At 43.8% G+C, this 13,395-nt stretch overlaps 6 non-coding genes across 6 annotated transcripts; all 6 read left to right on the top strand.

The window, feature by feature from the left end:
* Positions 1-4: 4 nt before the first annotated feature.
* On the top strand, positions 5-199 carry LOC142713758 (U2 spliceosomal RNA). The gene has a single exon (XR_012870171.1). It is a non-coding gene; the product is annotated as a U2 spliceosomal RNA (small nuclear RNA).
* A 6,176-nt stretch (positions 200-6,375) lies between these two features.
* Positions 6,376-6,566, top strand: LOC142713749 (U2 spliceosomal RNA). Its single transcript, XR_012870166.1, has one exon. It is a non-coding gene; the product is annotated as a U2 spliceosomal RNA (small nuclear RNA).
* A 1,372-nt stretch (positions 6,567-7,938) lies between these two features.
* Positions 7,939-8,129, top strand: LOC142713771 (U2 spliceosomal RNA). Its single transcript, XR_012870179.1, has one exon. It is a non-coding gene; the product is annotated as a U2 spliceosomal RNA (small nuclear RNA).
* Positions 8,130-9,489: 1,360 nt separating this feature from the next.
* On the top strand, positions 9,490-9,680 carry LOC142713770 (U2 spliceosomal RNA). Its single transcript, XR_012870178.1, has one exon. It is a non-coding gene; the product is annotated as a U2 spliceosomal RNA (small nuclear RNA).
* A 1,396-nt stretch (positions 9,681-11,076) lies between these two features.
* LOC142713769 (U2 spliceosomal RNA) lies at positions 11,077-11,267 on the top strand. Its single transcript, XR_012870177.1, has one exon. It is a non-coding gene; the product is annotated as a U2 spliceosomal RNA (small nuclear RNA).
* A 1,340-nt stretch (positions 11,268-12,607) lies between these two features.
* On the top strand, positions 12,608-12,798 carry LOC142713768 (U2 spliceosomal RNA). The gene has a single exon (XR_012870176.1). It is a non-coding gene; the product is annotated as a U2 spliceosomal RNA (small nuclear RNA).
* Positions 12,799-13,395: the final 597 nt, after the last annotated feature.

The following is a 13,395-nucleotide window of genomic DNA, read 5'->3' as shown; positions in this document are numbered from 1 at the left end:
CTGAATGGTTTAATAAAAAAAAAAAAAAAAAAAAAAAAAAAAAAAATCTGTTCTTATCAGTTTAATATCTGATACGTCCCCTATCTGGGGACCATATATTAAATGGATTTTTAGAACAGGGAGATGGAAATAGAGCTTGCTCTGTCCACTCCACGCATTGACCTGGTATTGCAGTATTTCCAGGACCGGTGCACCCTTCCCTTATGTGTTGACTAAAATCAGATTCCAAAAGTGCTATTTGTGTTTGCTATTGTTTTTGTCTTTCTGATGGGATCTCCCCTTTTAATCCCATTATTTCAACACCTGTTGGACAATGCATTTGTACAGTCATGTGTGATAATGAGCTCATTTATTAAATGCAATTAATTAATACATTGCCACCTCTTGTTGTGTGTGTGTGTGTGTGTGTGTGTGTGTGTGTGTGTGTGTGTGTGTGTGTGTGTGTGTGTGTGTGTGTGTGTCTTCTGTGTTTCTGTGTTTCCGGCATTTCACATTGGAACAGCTCATTCACCTTCCTTGTCTTCTCTCCGCCCTCCCTTTTAGGTAGGTTAAAGAGCTGCACCTGAGCCAGCCACTGATTGATTGATGCAGCACCACAGTCAAATAGTGGAGTGGAGTAGGGGGAACAGCAAACAGCCATTAAAGCAGCCCGCCCGCCACAATGGACCTACCTGTGTACACTAGATGGATGTGATGGAATGTACTGTCGTCCCTACATTTCCAAGAAGAAGTAAGAATTGCAGTTGCAACAAACCCTTGCTTGCCTACAAAGAGAGCAGCAATTTGGATTTGTTACTATGTTACCTGGAAGAATAACAAACTGTGCAAGGATGGAGGTTGTAGGAGCAAAGAGAAGTTGTCTGTAAAGTTGGTGGATGCCTATTTTCCATTTTGCAGTCCCTTGTCTCCCTCTTGTGGCCTCCTGGAGGCAAATAAATGTGCAAAAAAAAGACAGCCTGGCGGCCGGCTGTTGCAGTGTTGCCCTCTCAGGCAACACTGAGTGACTGACTGAGCCGCACCGTCTTATATAAAGTTCAGACGGAACTTTGCACGTGTCATAGTGGAGCCCTCAGGATTCCAGAGCCAGCTTTCTGACATCATAATGGGGCCTGCCTCAGAGATAAAAGCCTGGGCCCAGGCAGTGTTGGTCAGTGCTGCTCAGCAGGCAGCACTGGACTGGACTGGACTGGATTACAGCTGATACAAGGTGTGAAGGAACAAGGGGTGGCTGTGGGCATGCACTTGCTGCCGCTGCCAGTGTTTATCTGCATGGCAGGAGGGCATTTGGGCGTTGCCAGGAAGGCGTTTTTATGTAGATTCCTCCTCTTTCAGCACTGCATTGTGGTGCAAGCAAAAGAAGCAAATCCTGTGTAGCTTCCTCTCCGGCCTTTATTCACCTCCCGCTTAGTAGCTGTAAATGTGTGTGAGCCTGCAGGGCCCCATGGAATTGCCTAGAAGTAGGCTGAATCGCTGCAAGGGGTGAACAGCAGTATGGGACAGGCTCGGTCAACGGCCGGCCCATTCGGGTTATCGCTTCTCGGCCTTCTGGCTAAGCTCAAGTGGTTTAGCTAGGGGGACCTTGGGAGTACGCTCTTCCTTCGGCCTTGTGGCATCGGCAGCTTGCTGTCTTAAGCCACCTGCTGCTATAGGGGGAAGACTACGAACAAGACCGAAAAGGCGATCGATCATCATGGGTGTGATCATCCGTTATATTCCAGCCGGCGAAGCGCGGATTCGTTTTTCGTTTCGATTTGAAGTGGAGGAGAGCAAGGTGGATCGGTTCCAGTTACCTTACTTCGTGAGAGAAATCCTTTACAAGATCTTGTTGGTGAAGAAGGAGACCATCGTTTGCCTGAGGGATTCCAGGAAAGGAGCCTACATTTTGACCTTGGATTCTATTTCTGCCTGCCAAAATTTATTTGAGGTACTCAAGACCTGCAAAGAGAACCCGGAGCTCGATGGACTGACCGTAACCATCCTTTATTCTGGTGGGGATGTGCCTTTGGTGGTATGTATGTATAACCCTTTTGTGCCTGTGGAGGACATTGCTTTGTTTCTGAGAAAATACTGCAGTAGCATAAAATATTCGCATAAGGTCATGAACTCGGAAGATTTGTGGACTGGCAAACACAAGTTTTTTGTTAAATTGGCTGGAGATCCAGGTGGTGTTGGGGGACTGTGTCATCCACCATCAAACTTTTCCATTGGGCGTGACAAGGGATATCTCTTTTACCCAGAGATGCCTCTGTTTTGCAGGAAGTGCAAGAAATTTGGCCACACTGCAGATGGTTGTGAAAGTCCGGCTGTCTTTTGTGGTCGCTGTAATAAAGAAGGTCATCTGTCTAAGGACTGCAGCACAATGGTCTGCAATGTTTGTGGAGAAGAAGGTCATGCCTTTAAGGACTGCAGTATGCGTACATCCAGATCTTGGGCTGATCGAGTGGCTGGAAGGAGTGGCGCTGTCCAGGTTGGGCTCCCTGCTGCGGACCCAGGGGGGAGTAATCAACCTGAGCAGCCAAAACTACTTGCTGAGAAGCCAACAGTAAAAATCAAGACCGGGGTGGAGCTTGTGGGGCACTCTGCTGCTGCAGCTGAGGTGGGGAGGGCACTCCCTGCTGAGGCTGTAGCTGGTGGAAAGCCCAGATCAAGTGAGGAAGCCATGGAAGTCGCCTTAAGGGAAACAAAACGCAAGAAAGGCAAAAAAGACGGGGAGGAGCAACCCCTGGGAGTTAAAAGACCCTCAAAGATGAGTGCTGAAGAAATTGATACATGTCAGCTAATGTCAAGGCCTCTAATACCACTAATGTCAGCGTCTGATCCTTTCAATATTGAGGATTTTGTAAGTCCAGAGTCACTATTGGGCTTTATATCCGAAAGTTCGAGCTCCAGCTGATAAAATCATCTATTAGATGGCATCTTTAAAATATGCCTCACTTAATGTGAGAAGTTTGAAGAGCCCCACACGGAGGGCTGCTTTGTTTAAGTATTTGGAGTCTGTGGACTGTTCTATTTATTTTTTACAGGAATGTGCAATTGATCACAGCCCAAACTACAGTGATATCCGGAAGGACTGGACTATTGGGCCATCAGTCTGGTCTGGAGATAACATAAATAAAAATTCGGGTGTTGGGGTTTTATTTAGAGGTTCAGATATACAAATATTGTCATATTTTGAGATTGTTCCTGGGAGAGCTCTACAGGTGAATGTCAAGTATAATGGGTTAGAGATCAAGTTGATAAATGTGTATGCTTCACCTGAGAAACAAGAAAGGGCTGATTTGCTTAATGATATGCAAGTTTTTATCCCAGGGCCAACACCGATTCTAATGGCTGGTGATTTTAATTGTAATATGAGTGGTGAACAGCGTGAGAGTAGAAGTGTACATGTGAGAACGGATAAAACAGAGAAACAACTTAAAAATTTTACAATAGATTTTAATCTCTCTGATATGTGGAAGAGTTTACATCCCAATGACCCTGGATATACTTGGGAGAATAATGTCTGTAAATCTAGAATAGATTTTGTTTTAATATCAGATAGTGTTAAATTGAATAATATTTCTCTTTTATCTAATATATTCTCAGATCATAAATGTTTGTATGCACATGTCACTTTACCTGGCCTGGAGAAAGGAAGAGGAGTCTGGAAACTCAATACTACATTGCTGGAAGATATGCAAATTAAAAATGAGTTTATTCTTGTATATAAAAAATGGAGGTTGGGTCAGTCTAAATACGAGAGTATTCTGGCATGGTGGGAGGAGGTAAAGAAATGGATAAAACAGTTTTTTATTAGGAAAGGGATGCAAAAGGCCAGGGAAAAAAAACAGTGGTTTAAAGTATTGAACACAAAAATGCAGACGTATTACAGGTTAAAACAAGAGGGTCTAGAAATGGATGATGTTATTGCAATGACAAAAAGTGATATCAAGAATGCGATAAGTGCAAAAGGTAAGGAGGTGATTTTTAATGCAAAAGTGCAATGTTTAGAAAATGATGAGAAATGTTCAAGGTTTTTCTTTAAAAAAGTGGTGGAAAATAAAGGAATGATTGTCGAGATGGAAGGTAAGAAGACAAATGACGAGATTTTAGTAGAAGCGCAGAAGTTTTATCAGGATCTTTTTAATAAAAAAACAATTGACCATTCTTTTACTGAAGACCTTTTAAATGCTATGGATTTAAAACTCGAGAATTCTGATCAGGAAAGTCTATGTGAGAGTGTGAGTTTACCAGAACTGTTGAGTGTGTTTAAAAGTTTCTCTAAGGGGAAAACACCAGGCTCTGACGGATTACCCGTGGAGTTTTACTTATGCTTCTGGTCTATTTTAAAAGATGATCTTATAAGTGTTTTTAAAAACGCTCTTTCATGTAAAATTTTGCCTGCCTCCTGGCGTGATGGAGTAGTTACTCTGATTTTTAAGAAAGGTGATAGGACAAAATTGGAGAACTGGAGACCTATAACCTTATTAAATGTGGATTACAAAGTGTTAGCAAAGGTCTTAGTAAATAGGATGAAAAAAGTGATCTCCAAAGTAATTCACAGTGACCAAGTATGTGGAGTGCCAGGGAGGAAAGTAAGTGATCATCTTAATCTTATCAGAGACGTTCTATGGTATCAGAAACAATGCAAACAGAGAGTGGCGATTTTATCTTTAGATTTTCAAAAGGCCTATGATAGGGTCTCGCATGAATTTTTATTGATGGTCTTAAAAAGAATGTGCTTTCCTGATTTTATTATTGAAAGAATTGCGCTTTTATATAAAAATTGTGTTAGTCGTATTTTAGTAAATGGTTTTCTGTCTCAAGAAGTGTTTTTGCAATCGGGAGTTAAACAAGGATGCCCGCTTTCCCCGATACTTTTTATATGTACAATAGAGCCACTTTTAACCCTTTTAAGGAAAGATAAGATTATTAAAGGTGTGCCAATTCCTGGGAGTGGAGGACAAAGTGTCAAGACTATAGCCTATATGGACGATGTTAACATTTTTTGCACAAATGAATCATCCTTGAAACGTGCAATAAGGCAAACTGAATACTTTTGTGAGGGTTCTGCCTTTAGATTAAACAAAGAGAAATGTGATTGCTTTGCAATAGGGGAATGGTGCAATACGGAAGTACAAGTGCAATATAATAAGATCAAGATTTTAGGGATTATCTTTGATAGTGGAAATAATGGAGAAGAAAGTTGGTCTATAGTGAAAGAGAAAGTACAAAAGAAGATAAGTTTTTGGAAAATGAGAAAATTAACTATTGAGGGGAAGATACTTATTATGAAATCTCTGCTTTTACCTATAATGTTATATCTAAGCATTGTTTTCCCACCGAAAGAATGCACTTTAAAGTTTTTAAATAAGATTTGCTTTCATTTTATATGGAGTTCAAAAATGGATAAAATTAAAAGAGAGGTTATGTTTACGGCAAAGAAATTGGGAGGTAAAGATGTACCAAACATTAAGAGGTTTTTATATGTGAAATTCTTTTCTATGTGTTTTAATGGCCTACACGGTCATAGTTATTGGTCGTATTTTCTAAGATATGCTGCTGGTCATATTTTTAGGAAAAGAAAATGGATAACCTTGTCTTTAACATCCCCTGTTCTATATGTTCCCCCAATTCATTATGCTATTTTAGAAAGAATTATTCGTATGTATGATATTAGTGGTTTTGATGCAAATGTTTTAAGTAATACAAGAAAATTAAATTTGGAAGTTAGGAAGAACGAACAACTATCAATGGTTTTAAATTATTCTGTTGAAAAGACTCAAAAAATATGGAGAATGACCAATATGGCTTTCCTGTCAAATGAACTCAAGGACTTAGCATGGCAAATTGTACACCAATGTTTACCTACCCGGGATTTTCAACATAAGAGAAGGCTAGTTAGAACTGCAAAATGTACGAGAGCAGGATGCTTTAATGATGAGACAGTTCTACATTTATTTTGGAATTGTTTTTATGCTCAAAATGTTTGGCGTTATATTGGTTCTCTGTTGAAATTTGTATCTGATCTTAATGTTTTGAATCATGAAGTAATACTATATGGTGTTTTTAATGTCCCGACAAGTGAAAAGAGTCGAGTTCTATGGATTACTGTAAATTGTATAAAGATGGCATTGTGGAAAGTTAGAAACATCTTGCTTTTTAAACGTGATTCCATTACAGAGAAGGACTGTATTAAGTTGGCTCTTAGTGAGATGTACGTTTTTTATCTCCTGGACAAAAAAAGGTTGGGACTGAGGAAAGCAAAGAGCCTTTGGAATATTCATCTATGGAATATGTTTCTGCAAGATTAAGTTGCTTTTCTGATGTCAGGACTTTGATGTTCTTTGTTCTTATCTGTTGTTCATGTTTTGCAAAATTCTTCTGATATAATGTATTGTATTTTCTGAATAATTCAATAAAAAAGTAAAAAATCTGTTCTTATCAGTTTAATATCTGATACGTCCCCTATCTGGGGACCATATATTAAATGGATTTTTAGAACAGGGAGATGGAAATAGAGCTTGCTCTGTCCACTCCACGCATTGACCTGGTATTGCAGTATTTCCAGGACCGGTGCACCCTTCCCTTATGTGTTGACTAAAATCAGATTCCAAAAGTGCTATTTGTGTTTGCTATTGTTTTTGTCTTTCTGATGGGATCTCCCCTTTTAATCCCATTATTTCAACACCTGTTGGACAATGCATTTGTACAGTCATGTGTGATAATGAGCTCATTTATTAAATGCAATTAATTAATACATTGCCACCTCTTGTTGTGTGTGTGTGTGTGTGTGTGTGTGTGTGTGTGTGTGTGTGTGTGTGTGTGTGTGTGTGTGTGTGTGTGTGTGTGTGTGTGTGTGTGTGTGTGTGTGTGTGTGTGTGTGTGTGTCTTCTGTGTTTCTGTGTTTCCGGCATTTCACATTGGAACAGCTCATTCACCTTCCTTGTCTTCTCTCCGCCCTCCCTTTTAGGTAGGTTAAAGAGCTGCACCTGAGCCAGCCACTGATTGATTGATGCAGCACCACAGTCAAATAGTGGAGTGGAGTAGGGGGAACAGCAAACAGCCATTAAAGCAGCCCGCCCGCCACAATGGACCTACCTGTGTACACTAGATGGATGTGATGGAATGTACTGTCGTCCCTACATTTCCAAGAAGAAGTAAGAATTGCAGTTGCAACAAACCCTTGCTTGCCTACAAAGAGAGCAGCAATTTGGATTTGTTACTATGTTACCTGGAAGAATAACAAACTGTGCAAGGATGGAGGTTGTAGGAGCAAAGAGAAGTTGTCTGTAAAGTTGGTGGATGCCTATTTTCCATTTTGCAGTCCCTTGTCTCCCTCTTGTGGCCTCCTGGAGGCAAATAAATGTGCAAAAAAAAGACAGCCTGGCGGCCGGCTGTTGCAGTGTTGCCCTCTCAGGCAACACTGAGTGACTGACTGAGCCGCACCGTCTTATATAAAGTTCAGACGGAACTTTGCACGTGTCATAGTGGAGCCCTCAGGATTCCAGAGCCAGCTTTCTGACATCATAATGGGGCCTGCCTCAGAGATAAAAGCCTGGGCCCAGGCAGTGTTGGTCAGTGCTGCTCAGCAGGCAGCACTGGACTGGACTGGACTGGATTACAGCTGATACAAGGTGTGAAGGAACAAGGGGTGGCTGTGGGCATGCACTTGCTGCCGCTGCCAGTGTTTATCTGCATGGCAGGAGGGCATTTGGGCGTTGCCAGGAAGGCGTTTTTATGTAGATTCCTCCTCTTTCAGCACTGCATTGTGGTGCAAGCAAAAGAAGCAAATCCTGTGTAGCTTCCTCTCCGGCCTTTATTCACCTCCCGCTTAGTAGCTGTAAATGTGTGTGAGCCTGCAGGGCCCCATGGAATTGCCTAGAAGTAGGCTGAATCGCTGCAAGGGGTGAACAGCAGTATGGGACAGGCTCGGTCAACGGCCGGCCCATTCGGGTTATCGCTTCTCGGCCTTTTGGCTAAGATCAAGTGTAGTATCTGTTCTTATCAGTTTAATATCTGATACGTCCCCTATCTGGGGACCATATATTAAATGGATTTTTAGAACAGGGAGATGGAAATAGAGCTTGCTCTGTCCACTCCACGCATTGACCTGGTATTGCAGTATTTCCAGGACCGGTGCACCCTTCCCTTATGTGTTGACTAAAATCAGATTCCAAAAGTGCTATTTGTGTTTGCTATTGTTTTTGTCTTTCTGATGGGATCTCCCCTTTTAATCCCATTATTTCAACACCTGTTGGACAATGCATTTGTACAGTCATGTGTGATAATGAGCTCATTTATTAAATGCAATTAATTAATACATTGCCACCTCTTGTTGTGTGTGTGTGTGTGTGTGTGTGTGTGTGTGTGTGTGTGTGTGTGTGTGTGTGTGTGTGTGTGTGTGTGTGTGTGTGTGTGTGTGTGTGTGTGTGTGTGTGTCTTCTGTGTTTCTGTGTTTCCGGCATTTCACATTGGAACAGCTCATTCACCTTCCTTGTCTTCTCTCCGCCCTCCCTTTTAGGTAGGTTAAAGAGCTGCACCTGAGCCAGCCACTGATTGATTGATGCAGCACCACAGTCAAATAGTGGAGTGGAGTAGGGGGAACAGCAAACAGCCATTAAAGCAGCCCGCCCGCCACAATGGACCTACCTGTGTACACTAGATGGATGTGATGGAATGTACTGTCGTCCCTACATTTCCAAGAAGAAGTAAGAATTGCAGTTGCAACAAACCCTTGCTTGCCTACAAAGAGAGCAGCAATTTGGATTTGTTACTATGTTACCTGGAAGAATAACAAACTGTGCAAGGATGGAGGTTGTAGGAGCAAAGAGAAGTTGTCTGTAAAGTTGGTGGATGCCTATTTTCCATTTTGCAGTCCCTTGTCTCCCTCTTGTGGCCTCCTGGAGGCAAATAAATGTGCAAAAAAAAGACAGCCTGGCGGCCGGCTGTTGCAGTGTTGCCCTCTCAGGCAACACTGAGTGACTGACTGAGCCGCACCGTCTTATATAAAGTTCAGACGGAACTTTGCACGTGTCATAGTGGAGCCCTCAGGATTCCAGAGCCAGCTTTCTGACATCATAATGGGGCCTGCCTCAGAGATAAAAGCCTGGGCCCAGGCAGTGTTGGTCAGTGCTGCTCAGCAGGCAGCACTGGACTGGACTGGACTGGATTACAGCTGATACAAGGTGTGAAGGAACAAGGGGTGGCTGTGGGCATGCACTTGCTGCCGCTGCCAGTGTTTATCTGCATGGCAGGAGGGCATTTGGGCGTTGCCAGGAAGGCGTTTTTATGTAGATTCCTCCTCTTTCAGCACTGCATTGTGGTGCAAGCAAAAGAAGCAAATCCTGTGTAGCTTCCTCTCCGGCCTTTATTCACCTCCCGCTTAGTAGCTGTAAATGTGTGTGAGCCTGCAGGGCCCCATGGAATTGCCTAGAAGTAGGCTGAATCGCTGCAAGGGGTGAACAGCAGTATGGGACAGGCTCGGTCAACGGCCGGCCCATTCGGGTTATCGCTTCTCGGCCTTTTGGCTAAGATCAAGTGTAGTATCTGTTCTTATCAGTTTAATATCTGATACGTCCCCTATCTGGGGACCATATATTAAATGGATTTTTAGAACAGGGAGATGGAAATAGAGCTTGCTCTGTCCACTCCACGCATTGACCTGGTATTGCAGTATTTCCAGGACCGGTGCACCCTTCCCTTATGTGTTGACTAAAATCAGATTCCAAAAGTGCTATTTGTGTTTGCTATTGTTTTTGTCTTTCTGATGGGATCTCCCCTTTTAATCCCATTATTTCAACACCTGTTGGACAATGCATTTGTACAGTCATGTGTGATAATGAGCTCATTTATTAAATGCAATTAATTAATACATTGCCACCTCTTGTTGTGTGTGTGTGTGTGTGTGTGTGTGTGTGTGTGTGTGTGTGTGTGTGTGTGTGTGTGTGTGTGTGTGTGTGTGTGTGTGTGTGTGTGTGTGTGTGTGTGTGTGTGTGTGTGTGTGTGTGTGTGTGTGTGTGTGTGTGTCTTCTGTGTTTCTGTGTTTCCGGCATTTCACATTGGAACAGCTCATTCACCTTCCTTGTCTTCTCTCCGCCCTCCCTTTTAGGTAGGTTAAAGAGCTGCACCTGAGCCAGCCACTGATTGATTGATGCAGCACCACAGTCAAATAGTGGAGTGGAGTAGGGGGAACAGCAAACAGCCATTAAAGCAGCCCGCCCGCCACAATGGACCTACCTGTGTACACTAGATGGATGTGATGGAATGTACTGTCGTCCCTACATTTCCAAGAAGAAGTAAGAATTGCAGTTGCAACAAACCCTTGCTTGCCTACAAAGAGAGCAGCAATTTGGATTTGTTACTATGTTACCTGGAAGAATAACAAACTGTGCAAGGATGGAGGTTGTAGGAGCAAAGAGAAGTTGTCTGTAAAGTTGGTGGATGCCTATTTTCCATTTTGCAGTCCCTTGTCTCCCTCTTGTGGCCTCCTGGAGGCAAATAAATGTGCAAAAAAAAGACAGCCTGGCGGCCGGCTGTTGCAGTGTTGCCCTCTCAGGCAACACTGAGTGACTGACTGAGCCGCACCGTCTTATATAAAGTTCAGACGGAACTTTGCACGTGTCATAGTGGAGCCCTCAGGATTCCAGAGCCAGCTTTCTGACATCATAATGGGGCCTGCCTCAGAGATAAAAGCCTGGGCCCAGGCAGTGTTGGTCAGTGCTGCTCAGCAGGCAGCACTGGACTGGACTGGACTGGATTACAGCTGATACAAGGTGTGAAGGAACAAGGGGTGGCTGTGGGCATGCACTTGCTGCCGCTGCCAGTGTTTATCTGCATGGCAGGAGGGCATTTGGGCGTTGCCAGGAAGGCGTTTTTATGTAGATTCCTCCTCTTTCAGCACTGCATTGTGGTGCAAGCAAAAGAAGCAAATCCTGTGTAGCTTCCTCTCCGGCCTTTATTCACCTCCCGCTTAGTAGCTGTAAATGTGTGTGAGCCTGCAGGGCCCCATGGAATTGCCTAGAAGTAGGCTGAATCGCTGCAAGGGGTGAACAGCAGTATGGGACAGGCTCGGTCAACGGCCGGCCCATTCGGGTTATCGCTTCTCGGCCTTTTGGCTAAGATCAAGTGTAGTATCTGTTCTTATCAGTTTAATATCTGATACGTCCCCTATCTGGGGACCATATATTAAATGGATTTTTAGAACAGGGAGATGGAAATAGAGCTTGCTCTGTCCACTCCACGCATTGACCTGGTATTGCAGTATTTCCAGGACCGGTGCACCCTTCCCTTATGTGTTGACTAAAATCAGATTCCAAAAGTGCTATTTGTGTTTGCTATTGTTTTTGTCTTTCTGATGGGATCTCCCCTTTTAATCCCATTATTTCAACACCTGTTGGACAATGCATTTGTACAGTCATGTGTGATAATGAGCTCATTTATTAAATGCAATTAATTAATACATTGCCACCTCTTGTTGTGTGTGTGTGTGTGTGTGTGTGTGTGTGTGTGTGTGTGTGTGTGTGTGTGTGTGTGTGTGTGTGTGTGTGTGTGTGTGTGTCTTCTGTGTTTCTGTGTTTCCGGCATTTCACATTGGAACAGCTCATTCACCTTCCTTGTCTTCTCTCCGCCCTCCCTTTTAGGTAGGTTAAAGAGCTGCACCTGAGCCAGCCACTGATTGATTGATGCAGCACCACAGTCAAATAGTGGAGTGGAGTAGGGGGAACAGCAAACAGCCATTAAAGCAGCCCGCCCGCCACAATGGACCTACCTGTGTACACTAGATGGATGTGATGGAATGTACTGTCGTCCCTACATTTCCAAGAAGAAGTAAGAATTGCAGTTGCAACAAACCCTTGCTTGCCTACAAAGAGAGCAGCAATTTGGATTTGTTACTATGTTACCTGGAAGAATAACAAACTGTGCAAGGATGGAGGTTGTAGGAGCAAAGAGAAGTTGTCTGTAAAGTTGGTGGATGCCTATTTTCCATTTTGCAGTCCCTTGTCTCCCTCTTGTGGCCTCCTGGAGGCAAATAAATGTGCAAAAAAAAGACAGCCTGGCGGCCGGCTGTTGCAGTGTTGCCCTCTCAGGCAACACTGAGTGACTGACTGAGCCGCACCGTCTTATATAAAGTTCAGACGGAACTTTGCACGTGTCATAGTGGAGCCCTCAGGATTCCAGAGCCAGCTTTCTGACATCATAATGGGGCCTGCCTCAGAGATAAAAGCCTGGGCCCAGGCAGTGTTGGTCAGTGCTGCTCAGCAGGCAGCACTGGACTGGACTGGACTGGATTACAGCTGATACAAGGTGTGAAGGAACAAGGGGTGGCTGTGGGCATGCACTTGCTGCCGCTGCCAGTGTTTATCTGCATGGCAGGAGGGCATTTGGGCGTTGCCAGGAAGGCGTTTTTATGTAGATTCCTCCTCTTTCAGCACTGCATTGTGGTGCAAGCAAAAGAAGCAAATCCTGTGTAGCTTCCTCTCCGGCCTTTATTCACCTCCCGCTTAGTAGCTGTAAATGTGTGTGAGCCTGCAGGGCCCCATGGAATTGCCTAGAAGTAGGCTGAATCGCTGCAAGGGGTGAACAGCAGTATGGGACAGGCTCGGTCAACGGCCGGCCCATTCGGGTTATCGCTTCTCGGCCTTTTGGCTAAGATCAAGTGTAGTATCTGTTCTTATCAGTTTAATATCTGATACGTCCCCTATCTGGGGACCATATATTAAATGGATTTTTAGAACAGGGAGATGGAAATAGAGCTTGCTCTGTCCACTCCACGCATTGACCTGGTATTGCAGTATTTCCAGGACCGGTGCACCCTTCCCTTATGTGTTGACTAAAATCAGATTCCAAAAGTGCTATTTGTGTTTGCTATTGTTTTTGTCTTTCTGATGGGATCTCCCCTTTTAATCCCATTATTTCAACACCTGTTGGACAATGCATTTGTACAGTCATGTGTGATAATGAGCTCATTTATTAAATGCAATTAATTAATACATTGCCACCTCTTGTTGTGTGTGTGTGTGTGTGTGTGTGTGTGTGTGTGTGTGTGTGTGTGTGTGTGTGTGTGTGTGTGTGTGTGTGTGTGTGTGTGTGTGTGTCTTCTGTGTTTCTGTGTTTCCGGCATTTCACATTGGAACAGCTCATTCACCTTCCTTGTCTTCTCTCCGCCCTCCCTTTTAGGTAGGTTAAAGAGCTGCACCTGAGCCAGCCACTGATTGATTGATGCAGCACCACAGTCAAATAGTGGAGTGGAGTAGGGGGAACAGCAAACAGCCATTAAAGCAGCCCGCCCGCCACAATGGACCTACCTGTGTACACTAGATGGATGTGATGGAATGTACTGTCGTCCCTACATTTCCAAGAAGAAGTAAGAATTGCAGTTGCAACAAACCCTTGCTTGCCTACAAAGAGAGCAGC

This window comes from Rhinoderma darwinii, unplaced genomic scaffold, assembly GCF_050947455.1.
Source record: "Rhinoderma darwinii isolate aRhiDar2 unplaced genomic scaffold, aRhiDar2.hap1 Scaffold_4358, whole genome shotgun sequence".
Taxonomy (NCBI): Eukaryota; Metazoa; Chordata; class Amphibia; order Anura; family Rhinodermatidae; genus Rhinoderma; species Rhinoderma darwinii.
Note: the sequence above shows the minus strand (reverse complement) of the source record. Positions and strands in the feature narration are given on the sequence as shown.